This window comes from Neophocaena asiaeorientalis, unplaced genomic scaffold (genome assembly GCF_003031525.2).
Source record: "Neophocaena asiaeorientalis asiaeorientalis breed wild unplaced genomic scaffold, Neophocaena_asiaeorientalis_V1.1 scaffold162, whole genome shotgun sequence".
NCBI lineage: Eukaryota > Metazoa > Chordata > Mammalia > Artiodactyla > Phocoenidae > Neophocaena > Neophocaena asiaeorientalis.
The window spans coordinates 1,684,046-1,707,543 of record NW_020172637.1 but is presented as its reverse complement, the minus strand read 5'-3'; positions in this window follow the sequence as shown (position 1 = coordinate 1,707,543).

The following is a 23,498-nucleotide window of genomic DNA, read 5'->3' as shown; positions in this document are numbered from 1 at the left end:
AGACCTAGGGACACATACAGACTGAGAGTGAGGGGATGGAAAAAGATATTAAATGGAAATCAAAAGAAAGCTGGAGTAGTAATTCTCATACCAGACAAAATAGACTTTAAAATAAGGACTATTACAAGAGACAAAGACGGACACTACATAATGATCAAGGGATCAATCCAAGAAGATGTAACAATTGTAAATACATATGCACCCAACATAGGAATACCTCAACACATAAGGCAAATGCTAACAGCCATAAAAGGGGAAATCGACAGGAACACATTAATAGTATAGGGGACTTTAACACCGCACTTTCACCAATGGACAGATCATCCAACATGAAAATAAATAAGGAAACACAAGCTTCAAATGACACATTAAACAAGATGGACTTAACTGATATTTATAGGACATTCCATCCAAAAGCAACAAAATACACTTTCTTCTCAAGTGCTCATGGAACATTCTCCAGGATACACCATATCTTGGGTCACAAATCAAGTCTTGGTAAATTTAAGAAAATTGAAATTGTATCAAGTATCTTTTCCAACCACAACACTATGAGACAAGATATCAATTACAGGAAAAAGAAATTATAAGCACATGGAGGCTAAACAATACACTACTAAATAACCAAGAGATCACTGCAGAAATCAAAGAAGAAATCAAAAAATGCCTAGAAAAAAATGACAATACACAATGACCCAAAACCTATGGGATGCAGCAAAAACAGTTCTAAGAGGGAAGTTTATAACAATACAATCCTACCTCAAGAAACAAGAAATATCTCAAATAAACAACTTAACCTTACACCTAAAGCAATTAGAGAAAGAACAACAACAACAAAAAAACAAAAACAAAGTTATCAGAAGGAAAGAAATCATAAAGTCAGATCAGAAATAAATGAAAAATAAATGAAGGAAACAATAGAAAAAATCAATGATACTAAAAGCTGGTTCTTTGAGAAGATAAATAAAATTGATAAACCATTAGCCAGACTCATCAAAGAAAAAAAGAAGAGTCAAATCAACAGAATTAGAAATGAAAATGGAAAAGTAACAACTGACACTGCAGAAATACAAAGGATTGCAAAAATCCTCAATGAAATACTAGCAAACAGAATCCAACAGCACATTAAAAGGATCATACACTATGATCAAGAGGGATTTATCCCAGGAATGCAAGGATTCTTCAATATACACAAATTAATCAATGTGATATACCATATTAAGAAATTGAAGGATAAAAAACATGATAATTTCAATAGATGCAGAAAAAGCTTTCAACAAAACTCATCACCCATTTATGATAAAAAACCACTACCACCATTGATACAGCCACTATGGAGACAGTATGGAGATTCCTTAAAAAACTAAAAACAGAACTACCATGTGACCCAGCAATCCCACTACTGGGCATATATATACCCAGAGAAAACCATAATTCAAAAAGATACATGCACCCCAATGCTCTTTGCAGCACTATTTACAGTAGCTAGGACATGGAAACAACCTAAATGTCCATCAACAAAGGAATGGATAAAGAAGATGCGGTACATATACAAAATGGAATATTACTCAGCCATAAAAAAGAACAAAATAATGTCATTTGCAGAGACATGGATGGACCTCAAGACTGTCATACAGAGAGAAGTAAGTCAGAAAGAGAAAAATCAATACCGTATACTAACACATATATATGGAATCTAAAAAAAATGGTTCTGATGGACCTAGGGGCAGGACAGGAATAAAGATACAGGTGTAGAGAGTGGACTTGAGGACACGGGGAGGGGGAAGGGTAAGCTGGGACGAAGTTAGAGAGTAGCATTGACATATATACACTACCAAATATAAAATAGATAGCTAGTGGGAAGCAGCTGCATAGCACAGGGAGATCAGCTCGGTGCTCTGTGACCACATAGAGGGGTGGGATAGGGAGGGTGGAGGGGAGCCGCAAGAGGGAGGTGATATGGGGATGTATATATATACACATACAGCTGATTCAGCTGAACTAATACAATATTGTATTGTATACAATATTGTATACAATATTGTAAAGCAATTATACTCCAATAAAGATGTTTAAAAAAAAAGAGAACAATGCTTGCTGTATCTTATATTTTACCAGTTTATAGAAGTTCTATCCTTAGTTATCTAAGAAAAGTTTCCTTTTTTATAATCATATTTAATTTTGCCAAATAAATATTCTGCATATTTTGAAGTGATATTATTTTTTCCTCTAGTTTTTTTTAGTATAGTAAATTCACCTACTGATTTTTCATGAATGTTAATCCAACCTGGAGTTCCTTGTATGAACAACTTGAGTATTATAATGCACTACTTTTTAATAAACTGATGAAATACTTTGTTAATTTTTATGACATTGCATCTATATTCATAAAATTGTTTGGCCAATATTTTTCTTTTACTGTCTTTGTCTCATATTAATATCAGTAGTCTGCCTGTCCCATAAAATGAGTTTAAAAGTGTTTCTTCTCTTTTATTCCTTGGAAGATTTTGTGTGAAATTATAATTGGTTCCTTTAGTGTTTGAAATAAGACCCCTAAAAAGCTTTCAGGAAGTGAGTGATGATTCATTTCTAGAGAAATTTTTAATAACTGATTGAATTGTTTAAAGGATTATTGAACAATCCAATTTTTTATTTCCTCTTGAATAAGTTTTGGTAAATTTTATTTTGCCTGAGAATTTAATTAGTTCTGTTTGCTATTAAAATTAATTGGCACAATGTATTGTAACATCCTATTATTATATGTTTACTCTTTGTTGCTTTTAAAATCTATACACCCTTTTATACTCCTAATAAATCTTCTGTTCTTGCTTTTTGTTATTAATTTTGTTAGGGTTTTGACTATATTTTTCCTTATTAAATAATGAAAATAATGTTGCCTTTGTTAATCATTATTATATGGTTTTCATTCTGTTACCTTACTTTTTGCTCTTATCTTTAGTAGCCTACTTAATTTGAATTATTCTAAATCCTTAATGTTGTTGCTTAGCTCACCAGTTCTGAGCTTTCCAGCATTCTCTACATTTTTACCTAGTATTTTTATTTTGCTCAACTCAATATTTTCCGATTTTTATTATGCTTTCTTCTTTGGTCCATGCGTTTATCTTTATTACAGAATAATATTTCTGAAGTGCTCAACTCTTAAATGGATGGACATTTAAAATTTTAAATTTACAAATTTAAGTGTTCATTTGACTACCATTTAGATCAATATGTAAACAATTTGCAGTCCCCCAGAAGCTTCGCAGATACCTCTCCCCCAGTCGCTCAGCCCCAAACCTCTCCCGACTCTAATATCTAATTTTTTTGATGTGACATTATTTGCTTATCATTTCACCTGTGAAATTCATCCAAGCTGTGTGTAGCAGTAGTTCACACAGCTACAACTTCTTGTAGCTGTATAGTTTCCCATTGTAAGAAGGTGCCACAATTTACTGACCAATTTTCTTGTTGATAAATATTTGGATTATTTCTAGTTTTTTGGTTTTTAGGTATAAAGCTTTTATGAACATCCTCATATATTTCTTTGATAAACATGCACTCTTTTCTTCTTGGGAATATAACTCTAAATTTACTGCTCAGAATATACATTCTATATGTTGTCAAAACTATTTGGCATTGTTTATGCTAGTTTTCTGGACTGTTACATTATCCAGTATTTGGTGTTCCTTGGGTGCTCTTCAATTTTGTATACTCTCTGATTGGTGAATGCTATTAGTTCAGCCTTGGTAAATATGACGTTGAAGTCTCCTATATCACTTCTGATTATTTTCATCAATTTCACCTATCAATTTCTAGGATATGTATTTAAAAGCACCCACTAAATTAGTAGATTTGGTGTCATTTCCTTGAATTTCTGGCAAATTGTGCTTTAAATATTATCAGGTTATATCATTAGCAGCCTCCACATTTAGAACTGTCAAAATTACTTGTGAATTATAGAGTGATCCTTTTTATCTTCAGTCATCACAGTTTTACTTGTGTGATTTTTTAATCTGATATTGATTTATCTACAGCAGCATCTTTTACTTAGTTTTTGCTTGATATACATCTTTCTAACTTTTGAAGTTATATTTTTTATACACTTTAGGGTTGTCTTTTGAAATAAAGATGTCATCTTTTGAAATAAAAGTTACATTTAGAGTACATTTATAGATTACATATTTATATCACTCTGAACTTCGTTTTTGAAAAAGTTTATTTCATTTTCATGTATTTGATTTCAGTATGTTTGCATTTAAATCTATTTTAGCAGCCATTCCCAATCTTTTTTGCCCAGGAGAGAACTTTGAAAAAGTTTACATGTCTCAAAGGACTCCTGCATAAAAATTATTATATCTTCACATATTATTTAGCATAATTAATAAATTACAGATATAATAATACAATAATAGTTGTCTATTATTTTCGAATAGAGAGTAATATTTTTTCTCTAGCTCTGTTTCTTTATTATGACACTATTTTTGTATGATTTTTTTCCTTCCTACTACTATAGAAAATAATGTAGATAGTATATACTCCAGTTTTTCTTCCTTTTTAAAACGCTTAACTTCTTACTTATCTTTTAACCCAATCCAAGTTGGCCTAAAAGGTTTGCCATAAATGTCTACTATTTAGAATTTGCATAAGGTTATGTACTCTAAGATTTGTACAAGAGTTTTCCTTCTTTCTCTTCCCTTCTTAAAGTTAAAAATGATTTTTCAACCAAACTTTCTTAAAAAACAAAAAGGAAGTATTAAAATTAGGGTACCTTTTTTTGACATTAATTTCTTTCCTTTTCAAATATTTTATAACTCATAAAACAAATATTTAAATAACTATTTTAATTTGATATTATTTGAGGTTACTACAATATGAAATGGGTTGACATGATTGAATGGTAAAACTACTAAAACCATAAACCAAAGCCATATGATTAAAATTATAGCATAAGATGTAATTTAATATGTATTTAGAAAAAAGCATTTTCTAAGTGAAATGATTGGACTCAATATATCAATTATAAAACTATTATGCACATTTGTTAGTTACATGATCTTTTTAATAATTCTATATACACATAAAATTATTTTGAATAATATACCATATAAAGAATGGTATTAAGTATAAAATGTGTGCTTGCTTTTTTGCTGCACAGTTACTCATGGTGATCCAAACTTAAAATGAACACGTACAATTTTAATTTTTAACTGAAATGAGACAATTTCTGTCCTCACACTCAATGACTGTTAAACAAGCAGAAATTTGAAGATACATGCAAGAAGTTAAAAACTTCCTCAACAAATGAAGGCAGTCAAAGATACAAACTTCCAGCTATAAGATAAATAAGTAGTAGGGATGTAATACACAACATGCTAAAAATAATTAACACTGCTGTGTGTTGTATATGAACATTGTTAAGAGAGTAATCCTAAGGGTTCTCATCATAAGGAAACAATGCCTTTTTTCTTTTTTTTTAATTTTGTAACTATATGAGTTGCTCAATGTTCACTAAGCTTACCTTTGTCATCATTCCATGATTTAAGTCAAATCATTATTCTGTACACCTTAAATGTATACAGTGCTGCATGTCAATTATAACTCAGTAAAACTGGAAGGAAAAAAACGCATCAGAATGTTCAATGCTTTCTTCTGACATGAAGGATCTTCTTTCACAGATATATAAAACTTGTCTAGAGGCAGATTTATAATAATATTGAGTGTCTGATCAGACTGCAACTCGCAAAATACTTCCTCTTCTTTCAAAGTCAAGTTCTCAGGCTGAACAGAAATGACAGTGAAAGGGTCTATCAGTGTGTCATACATTTGAGTTGAGAGGGAGAAAAAATCCTGTTCAGTGTTGCACTGTAGTTCTCCAGATATTTTTCACTAAGATTTGGGCCTTGCTCCTATTTTTTCTCACTCTGAATCCAAGCAGCAGTGGAAATATTTCAAGATTTCCCTTTGTAACATGACTTTGTAAATATATGATTTTTCTAAATATATGTTTTCCAACTTTAAATACAAAAATCTTATCATTTGCAGTAAAACAATTTGCTCTGGGAATTGTTAAATTGGATCATGTGATGAAAAATGTCTGCCAGTTAGGCTCATTTCTGCAGCCATTTTTCATCTTCCAAGGACTCAGCAAAGTCTGCCCTACAATTTTCTTGAAAGTGTTCCTATAATTTCCCTTCCAGTTCAAAATCCTGTTGGGAACTCTTTCTCCATTAAACCACAGATTCCTTTGTGTAAAGGAAGTGTGTGTATATGTTTTTTGCCCAGGTTTTTTTTGTTTTTGTTTTATGCAGGTTTTAAATATTTTTGAGTGAGTTGTTCTTGGTTTAATAAAATTGACCATATTTTTCATGACATCATTCTACTTATTTCATTTTCATGAGTATTTTTTTAACCTCAGAACTCTGTGAACAAAGCATAGTTTTATGACAATACTGGGACTCTGGTTTTATTAGAGAGGTGAAATCTTCCTAGAGCCAATCATTGACATGGTACCTCAGTGCATATGCCAATCTAATTCCTCCCAGACAGAACTTCTGTTAGAGATATGAAAATCAAACATCAAGGACATGTAGGCTTTTGCTTGTTTTAGACCACTTTTGCACAGGGAAAGTTACTATAAAATTCATCACCATTTACTAATATTACAAATGCTACAGAATGGCATTTACTGGTGAAATCTGTTGATTCATCAACCTGAATAGTGAAGCTCTTGTTTTCTAGCTTATTATACAAAACCTTTACAACATCTTGTGACATATCATCAATACGCTGATGATCACGGTCCTTTTCAAATTTTCATTCAGCGTCTTGTCTCATCAATTTCCTCACTATAATTTTACATGCTGGCATTATCAGACTTTTGCCAACCATGTGACTTATATATTCTGGACAATATTCTCTGCTGCTAAATAACTTGGTTCCTTTCTGCAGGATGGAAGTTTTTAACAAAAACTTTATTTTCAGATTCTAAAAGCCATATATAGTTGACCCTTGAACAATACAGGTTTGAATTGTGTGGGTCCACTTATACATGGACTTTTTTTCAATAAATATAGTACACATATTTTCACTTTACAGACCTTTAAATTAACTAAGTGTGGGGGAAAGTTTGTGTTTGATTAGAGATCCCATTATGTGAAATCAAAAGAACTAGTGTTTAAGTCCTGTTTCTGTGAAAACTGTTTCAGCTTCCTGCCCTTGGGTGAGTCATTTATCAATTCCTTTGTTTTTGAGGCAGAGATAGCAGTTCACAGATTCTTGACTGTGCAGCAGTTGGTGCCCCTAACCTTCACATTGTTCAAGAATCAACTGTAAAATAGTCAGTAACATTATTTGTCAAATGACTGTGATTTATAAATAAGTTTCTTTAATTTTTCTGGCAATATTATTGCATTTTAAGTTGCCATAGAAGACATAAAGAAATTGTCAAGTTGGACTGTCAGCCCATGTAAAACCCACTGATACAAAGCTTTCATGGTAAGACCCATGTTATGTGTTCCTTTGCACACTGACGTATGATTCTGAAGTTTGTAATTCTTTATCACTAACCTGATCAGAATTGTCCATTGGTCCAGGGCTTGAATCCTCCTCTCCATTCCATACCTCATCTTTACAGAGCTCCACACTGGATCATCAGACATATCTGTAAAACAAAAGAGCTAATAAAATACAAAATAAAAGAGCCTGATACATGGCTAAATAAATGAGAACATTGGGAAAAATAAAGCACAATATAATTTACTTCTAACTTATAACTGAAGTTTTGTAATGTTCTTCAGGAGAGGATTTGCATTTGTTTCAACCAATTGAATTTCTTATTAACCTGAGACCACTTGAATTTAAATTCTCCCCTCAAAGATTTTTTGACACATAGGTGGTGTTACTGTTAATGCTGTTACTTGTGGCATATTATACTTTCTAGAGATGGCCACAACTTCATAGTGCATTTTGTTGTAATACCTAGCTGATGATAATGATTATGTCATTTGTTCCCTTTACCCAAAACCAACGATGAGAAAGGCAAATTTCCTTGCTGTTACTTCTGAAAAGTAGGGGTCTATTTTCTATTCCACCACTGTTCTTTGAGACCTAATTTTTATGGAGATGTCTCTTATCTGATGCTTCTCATTGATTGGTCGTAAGCTATATTACATGTAGTCTGTAAAGAGGAAGAACTGGATCTCCATCTTTTCATAAAAACAGCTGAAGACAAAAATGTTCTTCTCTTCATTTTTGAAGTTTCAAAATATTTTTGATGTTTATGGATTTCTTGTTTTCTCATTACCTCAGTGACACATTAAAAGCTTGTTTTTTGTTCATTTTGTTTTCAACATTTCTGTTATTTAATAGTACAGAGTCATCACCATCTTGCTTCTAGGGATGTTAATTCAAAATGCTCTTTCCACAGAGCAAACATTTTAGTGCTGCTTCCATGTTTGAAACTGTTCTGTTGATGACACTGCTCTTAAACTACAAACGCTGTTACATGCATCACCAAGTATGCTGTGATCTGGTCCCTCCTCGCCTCTCGTCTCATTATTTTCTCCCATCTCCCTTCACCACCACTCATTCTGTTCCAGCTTTTTAGACATTTTTTTTAAAGTGTGGCTGTCACTGCCTTATTTCTCTTTTCCTTAGTCCTTAGCTGACTCACTCCTACATCAGCAAAAAGTGTTTGCTGGGTATAATTTTGCTGAAAAACGCTTGTCTAGTAGCTCCCCTTCATCCTTCCTCACCCACTTCTGTCCACTTGTCCTCCTATAAGCTTCCCCTCCTAGAGAAAACAGCCAAACTGCATCATATCCACTTTGTTATTTAACTGTCTCACCAAGCAGAAAATACTCCCCTTGAGGATGAAGTCATTGAATATTTATTCATCATTTTCCCCTAGATCCCAGCACAAGGTCATAAATATAGAAGGAACTGAGGGTGTGTGGCATAAATAAATGAAAGCATGTTAGTAGTTTATTACTCAGCATGGTCCAAAGAATAGGCATGTGTGTTTATGTGGATGTGTGGATGTGTTTGTATGTATGTGTATGTGATGGTTAAGCTAAAATTGTTGCTTGTGTAAAATAATTTAAAAGGCACTTCCCTGTCGTCATGATTTATACCGAAATTCTTTAAATTATTTTTTTCTGGCTTGTCATTTAAACACTTTATTCTGTTTCTTGATATAAAATTATCATTACTTCTAATCTACTTGCTCTATATCAGATTTTTACAGTAGCCCTATCATTGTCATTAATTTAGCCAACATATATATATGTTCCATGTTGTATGCCTGTTGCTTTTAATCTTTAGGGCCAACAATTGTAGTATGTCCATGTTCACATTATACAACCATAATTGTCACAATGAACAAACATAACTCATTTGTATACAGTCATGAAATTGTTTTCCTCACTCTTGCCTGGAAATCTACTACATCACTTCTCTCTTCTCTGGGAGAAATTTTACACAGTGCCCGTAACATTTTCCAGTTATTCTGAAACAATTTTTACAGACATCTTCATTCTTACTCATTTTCGTAATCAAATTGCCTTTTGCTAGTTGCATATCTTCCCCTCCCATGACATAAGTCTTTGTCAAGCTAGAAACTTAGTGAGAAAAAGGGATGCTGTCATCTGTCAGTTTCCTCTCCTTTTCCTAATCTTGTGCTAATATTGTTGTTGCTACTGTTGCTCTTCTTGGTCCTCAGTCCCCATTGCCCACACCAACCACCAACATTACCCAGAGTCCTCTGAGAGACAAGAGACAGGAGTGGGGGAAGACAAGTCAGAGATACCATAGTAAATGTGCTTTGAACACCAAGAACATTAAATCTCTCTGTCCATTAGGAAATGTTGTGGTGTAGGGAATATGAACAGTGTAGAGACATGGGAAAGAGATTTTCTTGTGGAAAATTGTATTTACATCTGACGTATCTTTTGCCTAAATTTGGCAGAAAGGGGTTTTCATTAAAAATCACTACTACTCTCTCCTTCTTGTCTTTGCTTTGCTCTGACTATGGGCTTCATTGTCAGAAAAGCTGTTCCCCTCTGCAACTCCTATATCTCTCACACACAAAAAATTTACCATCAAAGATAAACTCAGACATGCTCTACTTGGTCTCAAGTCCAAAACTTATAGCCTAGCTGTATTTGCATAGTACTAGATATAAATTCCAGGAGCAATAAGCTGTGAAGAGGGAAATATATTTTTGAAATGTAGCTTCAATTTCAACACATATTTGGAAAGAAGTGTTAAAGCACAAGAGAATTGGATGGGTGTGTTAGGAGTTTTTGGCAAATGAGTCAATATCTAACCACTGCATGGAGGTGGAAGTAAAAAGAAAAAGATTTCTTTTGGAAAAAACTACCACATTTGGGGGTAGAAATTTGTTGTTTTTATTTGCTTTGGATGAAACTTATAGAAAAAAATACAATATGGAATGGCTCTAAGAGGACTAAATCTTTACAAAGCATGATTATATTGAAATAAGTAACAGATCTTAGTCATTGGAAACAAATATTTTGATTTTAAAATGTTCTAAGATGATTTTGATTGAAACCCTCAGAGACCCCTAGGCAATGCCTAAACAATAAGCTATTTGTATCTGTTTAGAGTTTGTGAAGCTTCCAGCATCAGTGGACTTAGTGACTTAATATTTCATTAAGGACAGGTTTTTCCCTCTGCTTGCTCCAGCCTTGATGTTGGCTTTTTCTCAAAGTGGTGGCAATTTGGAGGCAGCCATTCAAGTTATTCTGTAAAGTGCAACAGTGATCCAGAGGAAGCTAAGGGATTATTTTTACTATGGTTCTCATGTAGATATGAGAAATAATTTTCAAGAAAATCTCTTACATGCCTTTGGCCAGAATTTGTTTCTATGTCTATTTCTGATCATGCAGTAGCAAAGCGATACCACTGTTATTATCATGTTGCCCAAACTCTCACTGTCTGAAGTTAAAGGGCATTGATGAATCAAATTTAATATATGATATTAAAATTAGATCTTTGGATTTCAGGCTCTGAATCTTATTTTTTGAATTCTTGTTTGAAAGAGAAAATAAGAATAAATTTATTAAACACATATTCGAATAACATCTTTAAAAAGTCTTCTCATCATTGTTTTCACTGATTTCATTATGAGATTTTACTTCTGTTGTGAAATAAGAGTTGCCTTTAATACTGATGTAACAATAATAAACAACTGCCATTTCCCAAAGTTTTACAACCTAGACGTTGCTTTATGTGGTTTAGTCACTCTCAAAGATCTTTCTTGGAACAAGCATAGTAAATATTCCAATAAACTATCATAAATAAATTAAGCATTTACATAAAGTTAAATTCATAAAATCATAAAAAGCCAAAGAAATTCTAATAGTAAAATGTAAGTCATCTAAAATTATAATTGAATACTTAATCTATGAACCATTTACAAATAGCCAAAATTATAAAATGCTTCCTCTTTACCATTAAAAAAAATTTCACTTATGACTTATGAGGAAATTTATATCTAAATAAACTAAAATGAAAATACCACAAGTTTCATGAGTGGGCTATCTAAACTGCTTTGCTGCCCATAGGATATTTGTGAGAAGGAAAAAAGTTGGCATTTGTTGGTTCACCCTTGAACATTTTATGTGAAAACTTGGTTATTATAAAGCTGAATGATTACCAAACATGAGTTTTTACCATATTACAACTATATAGTAAATAGTGGAAACAGTGTCTATTATTCTGGCAATTTGCTTGTTTTAATTCAAAATTCATAATTTCAAGTGAACAAATATATTGGCTAGTTTAGTTCTACTGCCCACCTTTATATCCATCTCAAGCTGATAAGGGATACATCCAAATTAAAAAAAAAAATGTTAAACTCAAGAAGGCCCCCAAGGATTAAACTGTAAAATTCATTTGCATTTAACAGTAAATAAGAAAAAAATTCAAAAGCGTACAGCTTATATAGAGTCCTGTAATACATTCTGCTTCTTATTATTTTATATTACCTAATGGAGGTAAACAATCCACAGGTGTAAAAATAGCCAGGAGATGGTCATTGGCCTGCACCTAACACTCAGGAAGGTGGAAATGTGTCTTATGCTTAGATGATTTTGCAGAATCTACTTTTCTACCAATCTGTTTCCTTAACATTTTTAGCTTTAAATTTCCCAGTATAGCCTAAGCGTATTTTAATAGAGCAGAATGCATCTGTTCCATGTGCCTCAAGGATCAGAATTAGAATGTGTTCCTCTTTATCAAATAGTAGAGATGTGTTTGAATGCTTTTGGAGTTAAAATTTTCTGAACATGAAACTTGACGTGAATTATATAATCACCAGAGGAAAAAGAAAACAGGATTTGAACCAGCCATTAAGGATTGTCCTGGAAGCATTTGAAACTCAGGCATTAACTCAATATTAAAATGAGTTGGGAAGTACAAGATAAAGTCAATGGCAAACAAGACACTACTAAGGCAACACTAGATGGAGTTGTTATTTTTGCAAGGTGGTAGGGAACTGAGAATGAGAAATCATATACAGTTGATTCTCATTATTCAAGGCAGTTTTGTTCTTTGAAGTCGTGAACAATGAATTAGTGAATACTGAATCATTGCTCAAGTGAAAATACAGAGTTAGGTTCCTGGAGCCTCGGGTCAAAATATTTTCATCAACTATTAAGTACAAGTTTTTGTTTTATGAATGTCTCTGTTTAAAGACACCTTACTTATGTATATTGCTGATTCATTAACACTGAACTCAGAGTCAACAATACTAAAAGTCAGGCCTTAATGAAGCTTATTGAACACACATATTTTCTCCATAAGTCATATTCTTTCTTGCCTTATTTTGCTTAGGAATAAAATAGAGCACTTTGGCACTGTGATTAGGGATCATTTAAGCAGCAAAATCACCAACAAAAAGCCCCCAAATGCAGAAAAACAAGTCACCACTTAAACCGTGAAAGGACACTTGTTTATAGTATGAGAGCTGCAACGAGAAGAGAAGGCAGTGCATCTGTGTTTGACCTCAGCCGGGAATGAGTGTCTCGGGCAACTCAAATTTTTGCCACTCTGCATGTGTCTGTTATCCACAAAATTGATTTTGGAGTTACAAATAAATATCACCAAAGAGACAAATTCACAAATATGGAATTCGCAAGTAATGAGGATACACTGAACCTGAAACAGAGGTTAAAAAAATGGTCATAATTTGAACTTCTAAAAACAATCTGGATTTCAAACTAATTACTACTGCCAAGAATTGACATGTAAACTACTTATTCTACAGCAACAACCCTGGAAAACAAATCACTCTGTGTATTACTCTAATTATATAACCTCAAATCCCTATGAGGTGCTTAGCCCTGGTGACTTGGGCTTTCCATTGGTTCTCAGATTTTAACATGCATCAAATTCACCCAGGGGAAACACAGATTGTGGCACCTCACTCCCAGGTTGGGGAGGGGTCTGAGAATTGGCAGGTATGGTGTTGTCCTGAAACCATACTCTGAGCACTGATGGACTAGATGAAGTATGAGTCAGGAAGACTCTTTCTAACCTGGGTAAATATTCACAGATGAGACTCAGAAAAGACTGCATGGACCTCCTTGGCCCCTTTCCCCTAGCTTCACCCCTCTCATGAGATTGTGTTGTTTTCATGTCAAATATAGAAAAGTTAAATAAAAATAAAGGAAAGGTCTGCCAAAGAAAGAGGAATTTTATCTGTTTTGGAGCAGAATCCATTATTTCTAGGTATTGTCAGTACATGGGATTTGTGTTGCTTGAAATGTGGTCCTATTTTACTACACCAGATTCATGATGGTGCCGAGAATAAATCCTAAAAGGAAAAGGAAACGAAATTGCAAAGTGGCTAAACAGTGGGAAATCATAGCTGAAGAAAAAAAATTAATATGCCCATGAATTCAAGCGATGTTATTCTCAAACACATTGACATTTCTAATCCTAAATATCCTAACACCATGTTCTCATTATTTTTTTGGTGGGGGGGAGTGGGATGGAACTGATGGAGCAATTCTCAAAATCAAGTAAACAAGTGGGTACACAATTTATTAATTATACTGTCTAATTCTAGCTTGGAAAAATCAATAAGTTATTTTAAAATATTCCTACAAAGAACCCATAACTGAAGACAATGTCTATACTGAAATTTTAAGAGAACAAGAAAATGGTATATGTAACACCTCTTTTTGTGGCGTGACTCATTGTCAGCTATATAATTTGGTAAAAATGATGATTTTCTAGAAAGATTCTGTCTATACAGCAAAATCAAATTTTCAGTTTATCAATAAAAGCATTTGATAATATGCCTACAAATCTAATACTAACAGAAAATTACTCTACAGATATTTTGTCCTTTGAGCTATGTAACCATCAGAGCTAACAAAATGTTTTAAAATTAAGCTTCAGGAACATAAAGACAAAATCTCTAAAACTTTTTTTAAAACTGATGTTTAAAATCTAATTGTAAAAAAAAAACTGGCTAAAAAATGGTAAAGGATTTTATTAGATATTTCTCCAAACAAGACATATAAATGGCCAATAAGCCCATGAGAAGATGCTCAACATCACTAATCATTAGGAAAATGCAAATCAAATCAAATCCATAATGAGATACCACCTCACAAACATTAGGATAGCAGGTATTAAAAAAAAAAACAGACAATAACAAGTGTTGACAAAGGTATGGAGATATGGAATTCTTGTGTTCTATTGGTGAGAATGTAAAATGGTGCAGCCACTATGGAAAACAGTACAATGATTCCTCAAATAATTAAAGTATAATCACCATATTCCATTTCTGGGTATATATGAAAAAGAATTGAAAGCAGGATATCAAAGAGACATTTATACACCCATGTTCATAGTAGCATTATTCACAAGAGCTAAAAAGTGGAAGCGATCCAAATGTCCACTGATGGGTGAATGGATACACAAAATTGTTATATACATACAATGGAATATTATTCAGCCTTAAAAAGGGAAGGACATTCTAAACATGCTACAACAACCAATCACAAAAAGACAAATACTGTATGAGTCTATTTATTTAAGGTACATAGAATAGTCAAATTCATTGAGACAGAAAGCAGAATAGTGGTTGATAGAAGCTGGGGGGAAGAGGAAATGGAAAGTTATTGTTTAATGAGTATAGGATTTCAGTATTTCAAGATGAAAAAAAGTCTGAAGATTGGTTACACAACAATATAAATGTATTTAAAACTACTGAATTATACACTTAAAAATTAATATGGTAATTTTTGTTATGTGTGTATTTTACCAGAATTTAAAAGAAATAAAAATCTAATGGTAATGCAGTATTTGCAGAGTGTCACTAAATATAATGATGTGTTTAGAGCTCTCTTTTGTGGATTTTTTTCCCACAATAATGATAGGCAAAAAGAGATATACCATTCAAGAAACACTTGCTCCTCTTTCCTGATAAAAATGGCTGATACAATACAGAGTAAACAATTTGGCCACAAATGGAAATGAATTCTCATGTCAGCAAACATTATTGAAATTTACATGAAAAGCAATGCTGACAATAGGAAAAAAATATATACAGTATGATTAAAGTATGGATTTTTTAAATACTTCAGTTTGTGATATAAAATAGTTTTTCCTTCAATTATGAAATATACAAGAAATTATTTTCTTTGTTGACCAATTAAGATGTACCCAAGAAAATATATTTTCAACATATTCTCAATGTATGCTCTCTATATAGTAGAGTAAATATGTATATGTATAATCCCTAATGGAATGTGTATTTGGCTTCATTTATTTTATTATTTGAGATAAGATTAGCCAAATAGCACCACATATAAAATTTTTTCACAGTATATTTTATAAGGAAGGATTTGCAATAAAACTCGAAGCCAGAAGTTCACAAAGTGCTACCTGATTTTATCAAGGTATTAAATTCTTTAAAAAATAGATCCTCAACATATAAGTAAATCATTATACTTTATGATGAAATGGAGAGACACCAAGAAAATCTTTCAAAGAGGTTCTCTGGTTATCATGTCAAAGTGCTTAAAAGAGTTGTCAAACTTAAAGATTTTGTAAAGTTTTTTTTGGTGTTTCAAATAGACTAAAATTTTTGGAATTGACAAGTGACCAAATGTTTGCTGTAACTCATAATCATTGTAATCATTTAGCCATCACTGTCACTGTCCTAGAGTCTAGAATTTGTCTCCAACACATTCTGGGAATTGAGGAACAAACATATCCCTGAAGGGAAATGGAAATCTCAAGGTGTGGTTTTGATTAGCTGCTTCTGGTGAATTTGCTTGGGGTGTTTTCCCATCAGACCAGTCTGAAGTATTTCATATGACCCTTCTATTAGAATTAAGAACATAGAACCTGAAACAGCATGCATTTAGGTACCACCTCTACATGTACTATATGCTGTATTTCAGGCAAGTTAAATTACATGCTTTTATCTCAATTTCTTCACCTGCAAATTGTGGATAATAAATTTTACTATTTAATAATTAGAAGAGTGTCTGGTGCAGATAACATTCAATAGCTAACCAAAGCTTTATTTTACATTGTCACAAATTTATTAATATTTCCTTTTTCCTGATTTTCAAGTATTCAACTTTAGATAAATACCAATCTCGATTCCCAAAATAATGGTGTGGATAATTTCTAGTAAAGAGGGAGGAAAAATCCACTCATGCCATATATTTTTGCTTCAATTATACTTTTGGATTTTCTCTGTGAGACTATGGAAGTTGATTTTTGATAACACTATCATAGAAATCATTTATTGTGCCATAGGTTATTCACAGAGCAGTTCAGCTTCTAATGCTACTAGGGATCTGGAATTACAAGTCACCATAGCTATAATGGAGTACCTGCAAAATCCTTGGCCCGTTTAACTATCAGGGTTCTTTCCATTCATCAATTATAATATAATACAGATAATTTCATAATTGTGTGAAGAAAAAGGAAGCTTTTGTTATCACCAGAGCCAATCTGACAAGGATAATTTTGTCTATGGCAGTTTTTTGCATCCAGTGTTAACCCATCATACAAGAATGCTGCCATTCTGATGGAAGCTCATACCTTGACTCCAATCTCCATTTTCAAGTGGTGCTTTGGTAACAAATTCACTCAAGAGTATGTGTATAACAATACTTGGCATGAAAAAACTACTGAAAAATAAGAAAAAGAGAATATAATGTGGAAGATTCAGAAGAAGATAAATAGTTCCTTAGAAGATAAATAGTTCTTATTTTTTATAAGAAACTTTAAAAACATGATGAACTGACATTATAAATAAATTGTAAGTATACACAGACTATGAAGCAGGAGAGATCCATAGATAATCAAATTTATGTGAAAATGCAACTAGTTAAGTTTAAATGAGAAATGTAGAAACATGGAAAGATTGAAAAGAATTTGAAATGCAATATCTCATTTAAAATGCATGTGGGAAGCAACAAATAAAATAACACATTGTCAAAAATCTTATTAGTAGTTTAAGGCAGAGAAAAGAGACACATATTAAAATAATGAAAATATTAAAAGATAATTATGGATAGCAGAGCATACAGATGTATACTAAAGCAATACAGGTGTCCCTGAGGGGGGAAAATATTTGAAAAAAGAAACATCTTAAAATCTCTAATAAATAGCCAATTATAAATATTTGTTTGAAATTGTTTTGTTTTAATCTCTAGTTTAAGTATATTGTGGCAAAATTATGAATTGTGTATTTCTATGTTATTTTACTTTCAAGGTTCAATTTCCATCCTAAAATATGGGCAATTTGTGGAAATTTTACGAGAAGTGAAAAGAGGGTAGTAACCAACCTTTATGCAGGGCTTGCAATGTGCTAGACATTGTTCTACATGCTTTACATGTATTGACATATTTAACTTCAAAACAACCTTAATCCTCAAAATAACCTACATATCAGATGAGGAAACTAAAGAAAAGAGATGATGACTTTGAATAAGTTCACCCAGCTAATAAGTGGAGGAGGCTTGGGCTTCCATCTGGCCTCTTTATCATCAACATCCATCTTCCTAAATAGAATACACACAAGAAGCCACATAAGGGCATGAATTTTTCTGTTCTATCCCCCACATATGAAGAGTGTCTGATACATGGTAAACACTCAATAAATTTTTAAATGAATAAATACATATTTTTACTTCAGCCTCTTTAATCATATTTTAAACAATATTTATTTGCCTAGTCAGTCATAAATGTTAAAACATTTAAAAATTGTACCCCTGACATATTCTCTATAACCCTGAACATATTTTATTTTGTATATTTGGTGCTCTGTTGACAAAAGCTAAAAATTTGTGACTATGAATTGTTCCACAAATTACTCCCTTCCTCAAAGAGACTACTGTCTCAAAATTTAATTTTAGAAATATAAATTGCCTCTTGGCTTTCATTTAACTTTATCCTAATTTATCTTAGTTCATGTTTACTTAGTTCATGTCAACTCTTTTTTCTCATTTTCTTGCACAAGAGATACATTGTTGGACTTTGATTTTTAAGCTTAATCATATAGACTTGGATTTCACCATGAGTCCTAACTAATGTACATTATTTGTCATATTGGTATATTTCAAAACATTTATTCATGACTATCATTTTCAAGATATTGTTTTTACAATTTGCTGTTGTTTCCTTTTTTACTTTCGACATGAGTTTTAATTTTAATAATAGTTACCTTAAAACAAAAAATACAAATAAGGACTTTTCTATAATTACCATAGTTAAAAAGTGTAGTTGCTTGATTTTTTCCCAAAAGGAATTTAGTATAAATGAACTATTCTATTTCTCATTATCTAATTCCTATCTTTGTTAGAGTATTTAGGTTATTTCTTCAAACATTAATATTATGTTTGTTTTCTGTCCAGAAATTCATAATCATAAATCTTTTCTTTTAGGCATCTATATTGCTCTAGAGGTATGTATCTACTATAGAAGGGCTTCAGAATGAAAGTCAATATTTACACACACATACACACACACACACACACACACACACACTTCTAAACTGGGTCATGACACTGAATTTCTGAGTCCATTACAAAAGAATCCTACCACAAATCAAAAGAGTCACCACAAAAGCAACAAGTTTATGCTAAATTAAAGGTTAGAAAAAATATATAAGGAGGAGGACAGTTCCTTGTCTCTGCTCAGAGAAGACCTGGTGAAAGTCAGTTACTTTGGGAGTGAGAAAAGACTATTACCACATGACTTTGAAGAAAGATCAAGGTTAAAGACCCAGGGCCAATCTGTACAGGTCTGAAACAGGAAAATAACTTTTCAAGGAATTTCCCTCTAATTTATAAATATGACTTCATTTTAATGTTTGCCTACTTTTTAACTCTTCTATAATTGTTTATATCATCTTTGTACACAGTATCCTTACTTTCTCCCTCACTTTCAACTTCCTTTTTCCCTTTGCAGTTGTCAACTTAAAAAAAGTTTGTCTTGACTGAATAAAATGGCTCTAAAATTGTCATGTAGAGTCAGATATAAAAGACTTCAGAAATGAAACAAGCAGTAGCAAATTGAATAAAACCACGAGGTGAAGAAAAGTATTTGCAAGCTATGTTCGAATAGAAAATATTGGGTTGGCCAAAACGTTCGTTCGGGTTTTTCTGTAAGATTGTACAGAAAAACCCAAAGGACCGTTTTGGCCAACCCAATATCATCCACCCAGATCACTCATTAAAAGATAAAAGCGATTAAAAAATTGTCAGTTCAAAAATGATAGTTGGTTAAGGTTAAAACTTGAAATATATCCATGGAATACAGGACATTGGATTTTCAAAGTCAATGAAAGGCTTGGGACTATGGTCCAACATGAACATAACAGATGAAGCTGAAGTTTAAGAAGCAGTTCAAGTGTTCAGTAGTGTCATGAGCAGACTATTTCTGCAAGTATTTAGCATCTGGTTTCCAATTTGTAGACAGAAATTTCATCTCATTCATGCACAGTCTTTTGATTCACTTAATGTTATGCAAATGACTTTACACCTCAGAAATATATATATACTAAAGTATGTAATAAAGAGGTAGCATATAATAAGATAAATAATAACCACATACATATATGTCCATTCCATAATATTAATTATATTCAGTTATGTTTAGGAACAGAGTGTATAATTATTAATAAATGTAAGTTTTTATATTTTAAACATCTCTAATATTTTAAAAAAATTATTTACGTTAAATTTTATGTCTTAGCAACTTTACATTTTTCCATTTTAAATTCATAATAAAGTTTAGACAAGAGGTTTTAATTTGAAGTATATAACAGAATGTGATTTAATTTTAAACATTTTGACACTAATTAAGAAAACAATTTACTACACATATATACTTTAGTAAATATATGTGACTATTCTGTTTGTGAGAAATGTATATATTGCCATGTCAGAATGTTAACTGCTTGAAATAATCAAATATATTGAATTTACAATTATAGTTAACAACAGTTTTTCATTTATGACTTCACTTTTGCTTACTCACAAACATCATTAAAATGATTGTCTTCTTTCTCACAACTTATTTTTTAAAAATTTCCCTCTTTTGTTCCCATCCTAAAATATTCTCTTCCTCCTCATTGTAAAACTTTCCTCATTTGGCTTCTAGGTATGATACTTGTTTGTTTTTTTCTCCTAGACTTGTAACCTTTAAACTCTGGTGTACTCCAGTACAGAATTTTCCTCTTTTCTATTTATGCTTACTCCCTGATAATCTCTGTGTGGTCTAAGTCCAGGTTTCTAATCTTTTTGTGCCTTTGTTTCCCATTTGTGAATTGGGACAATACCAACCTTATAGAATAATGTGGACTAAGGGAATTAATACACATTTAGAAAAAACTGCTTAGAATATGTTCTAAAAATGCTTAGGTTTGCTTACTATGAGACATATATATGTTATGTTATTATTAGTAATGACTCATTAGTCATCTAGCCTCATGGCTTTAAATACCTTTTATAGATCGATCACTCCCAGCTTGTACTTGTACTTCCAGTTCAGACCTTCCCCCAAATCCAGACTAATATATGTAACTTCATTGTCAATATTTCCATTTGGGTGTCCTCTTAGTCTACTCGGGCTACTATAACAAAATACCACAAACTTGGCAATTTATAAACAATAGAAAGTTATTTCTCATAGTTATGGAGGCTGAAAGTCTATTGAGACTTACCATCTATTCATATTTAAATGTTTTCATGTGTTGCAGGACTGACTTTTGTGACTGATTCACTGTAATAATTTTGGTTTTTTAGTATCTTTTAATCCGGAATAGCTTCCTCCATTCCCTTGCTCCTCCTCACCACACAGACCTTTTTATAAAATAATGTCCTCGTCACCACAAGAAGTCAATATTAAAGGGAAAAATGTGATATATTACCCCTGAAATTCTGGATCAGGAAATCCAAATTGGAGGTAATATTGCTATGAGAGTCTGGAATTTCATTTTTTTAATTCTTAATGTTTTCTACATTAGTAAGATGGGATCACATTAATATAAATGTGATGTGTCCAATGTAATGATAAAACCATAGAAATGCCTTTTCAAATGTGTAATAGGCTGCTAAACTCCGTGATTGTATACCACTGTTTTAAATTCTATATAGTACTACAAATTCTTCTATTTAATGTATTTTCTTCATACCTTTACACCTTAGAAGTAGTGTAACTTTCCATTTTTTTATGAAAACCCACATGAATATAAGTCATGCTAGATGACAGATAAGGGGTGTTCACATCTAGGAATAGACCATTTACGCATTCCCAAGTTCTTCAACCATTCTTTCAAATTTTATCCTAAAATTATTATAAATATAGTACATAACAGGAAAATAGTCACATAATTTTAAAGGTAGATGGATTTTTCAGAACATTAGTTTATCCTCCTTTTTTTAGTCACTCTATATTGAAAACATGTAAAACATTCCCAGAAAATCAGTTTTATTCTACAGTTGGTATTACTCTTCATATTTATTGAAAATGACATATGCATTTAAAATAATTTATCACTCTCACTGCTATTATTCAACAGAGTTTTGGAAGTTTTAGCCACAGCAATCAGAGAAGAAAAAGAAATAAAAGGAATCCAAATTGGAAAAGAAAAAGTAATACTGTCACTGTTTGCAGATGACATGATACTATACATAGAGAATCCTAAAGATGTTACCAGAAAACTACTAGAGCTAATCAATGAATTTGGTAAAGTAGCAGGATACAAAATTAATGCACAGAAATCTCTTGCATTCCTATACACTAATGATGAAAAATCTGAAAGAGAAATTAAGGAAACGCTCCCATTTACCATTGCTACAAAAAGATTAAAATACCCAGGAATAAACCTACCTAAGAAGACAAAAGACCTGCATGAAGAAAACTATAAGACACTGATGAAAGAAATTAAAGATGATACAAACAGATGGAGAGATATACCATGTTCTTGGATTGGAACAATCAACATTGTGAAAATGACTATACTACCCAAAGCAATCTACAGATTCAATGCCACCCCTATCAAACTACCAATGGCATTTTTCATAGAACTAGAACAAAATATTTCACAATTTGTATGGAAACACAAAAGACCCCAAATAGCCAAAGCAATCTTGAGAAAGAAAAATGGAGCTGGAGGAATCAGGCTCCCAGACTTCAGACTACACTACAACGCTAGAGTAATCAAGACAGTATGGTACTGGTACAAAAACAGAAATATAGATCAATGGAACAAGATAGAAAGCCCAGATATAAATCCACACACATATGGTCACCTTATCTTTGATAAAGGAGGCAAGAATATAAAATGGAGAAAAGACAGCCTCTTCAATAAGTGGTGCTGGGAAAACTGGACAACTACATGTAAAAGAATGAAACTAGAACATTTCCTAACACCATACACAAAAATATACTCAAAATGGATTAAAGCCCTAAATTTAAGGCCAGACACTATAAAACTTTTAGAGGAAAACTTAGGGAGAACAGGCTATGACATAAAACACAGCAAGATCCTTTTTGACCCACCTCCTAGAGAAAAGGAAATAAAAACAAAAATAAACAAATGGGACCTAATGAAACTTAGATGTTTTTGCACAGCAAAGGAAAACATAAATAGACGAAAAGACAACACTCAGAATGGGAGAAAATATTTGCAAATGAAGCAACTGACAAGGGATTAATCTCCAAAATATACAAGCAGCTCATGCAGCTCAATATCAAAACAACAAACAACCCAATCCAAAAATGGGCAGAAGACCTAAATAGATATTTCTCCAAAGAAGATATACAGATTGCCAAAAAAACATATGAAAGGAGTCTCAACATCAATAATCATTAGAGAAATGCAAATCAAAACTACAATGAGGTATCACCTCACACCAGTCAGAACGGCCATCATCAAAAAATCTACAAACAATAAATGCTGGAGAGGGTGTGGAGAAAAGGAACCCTCTTGCACT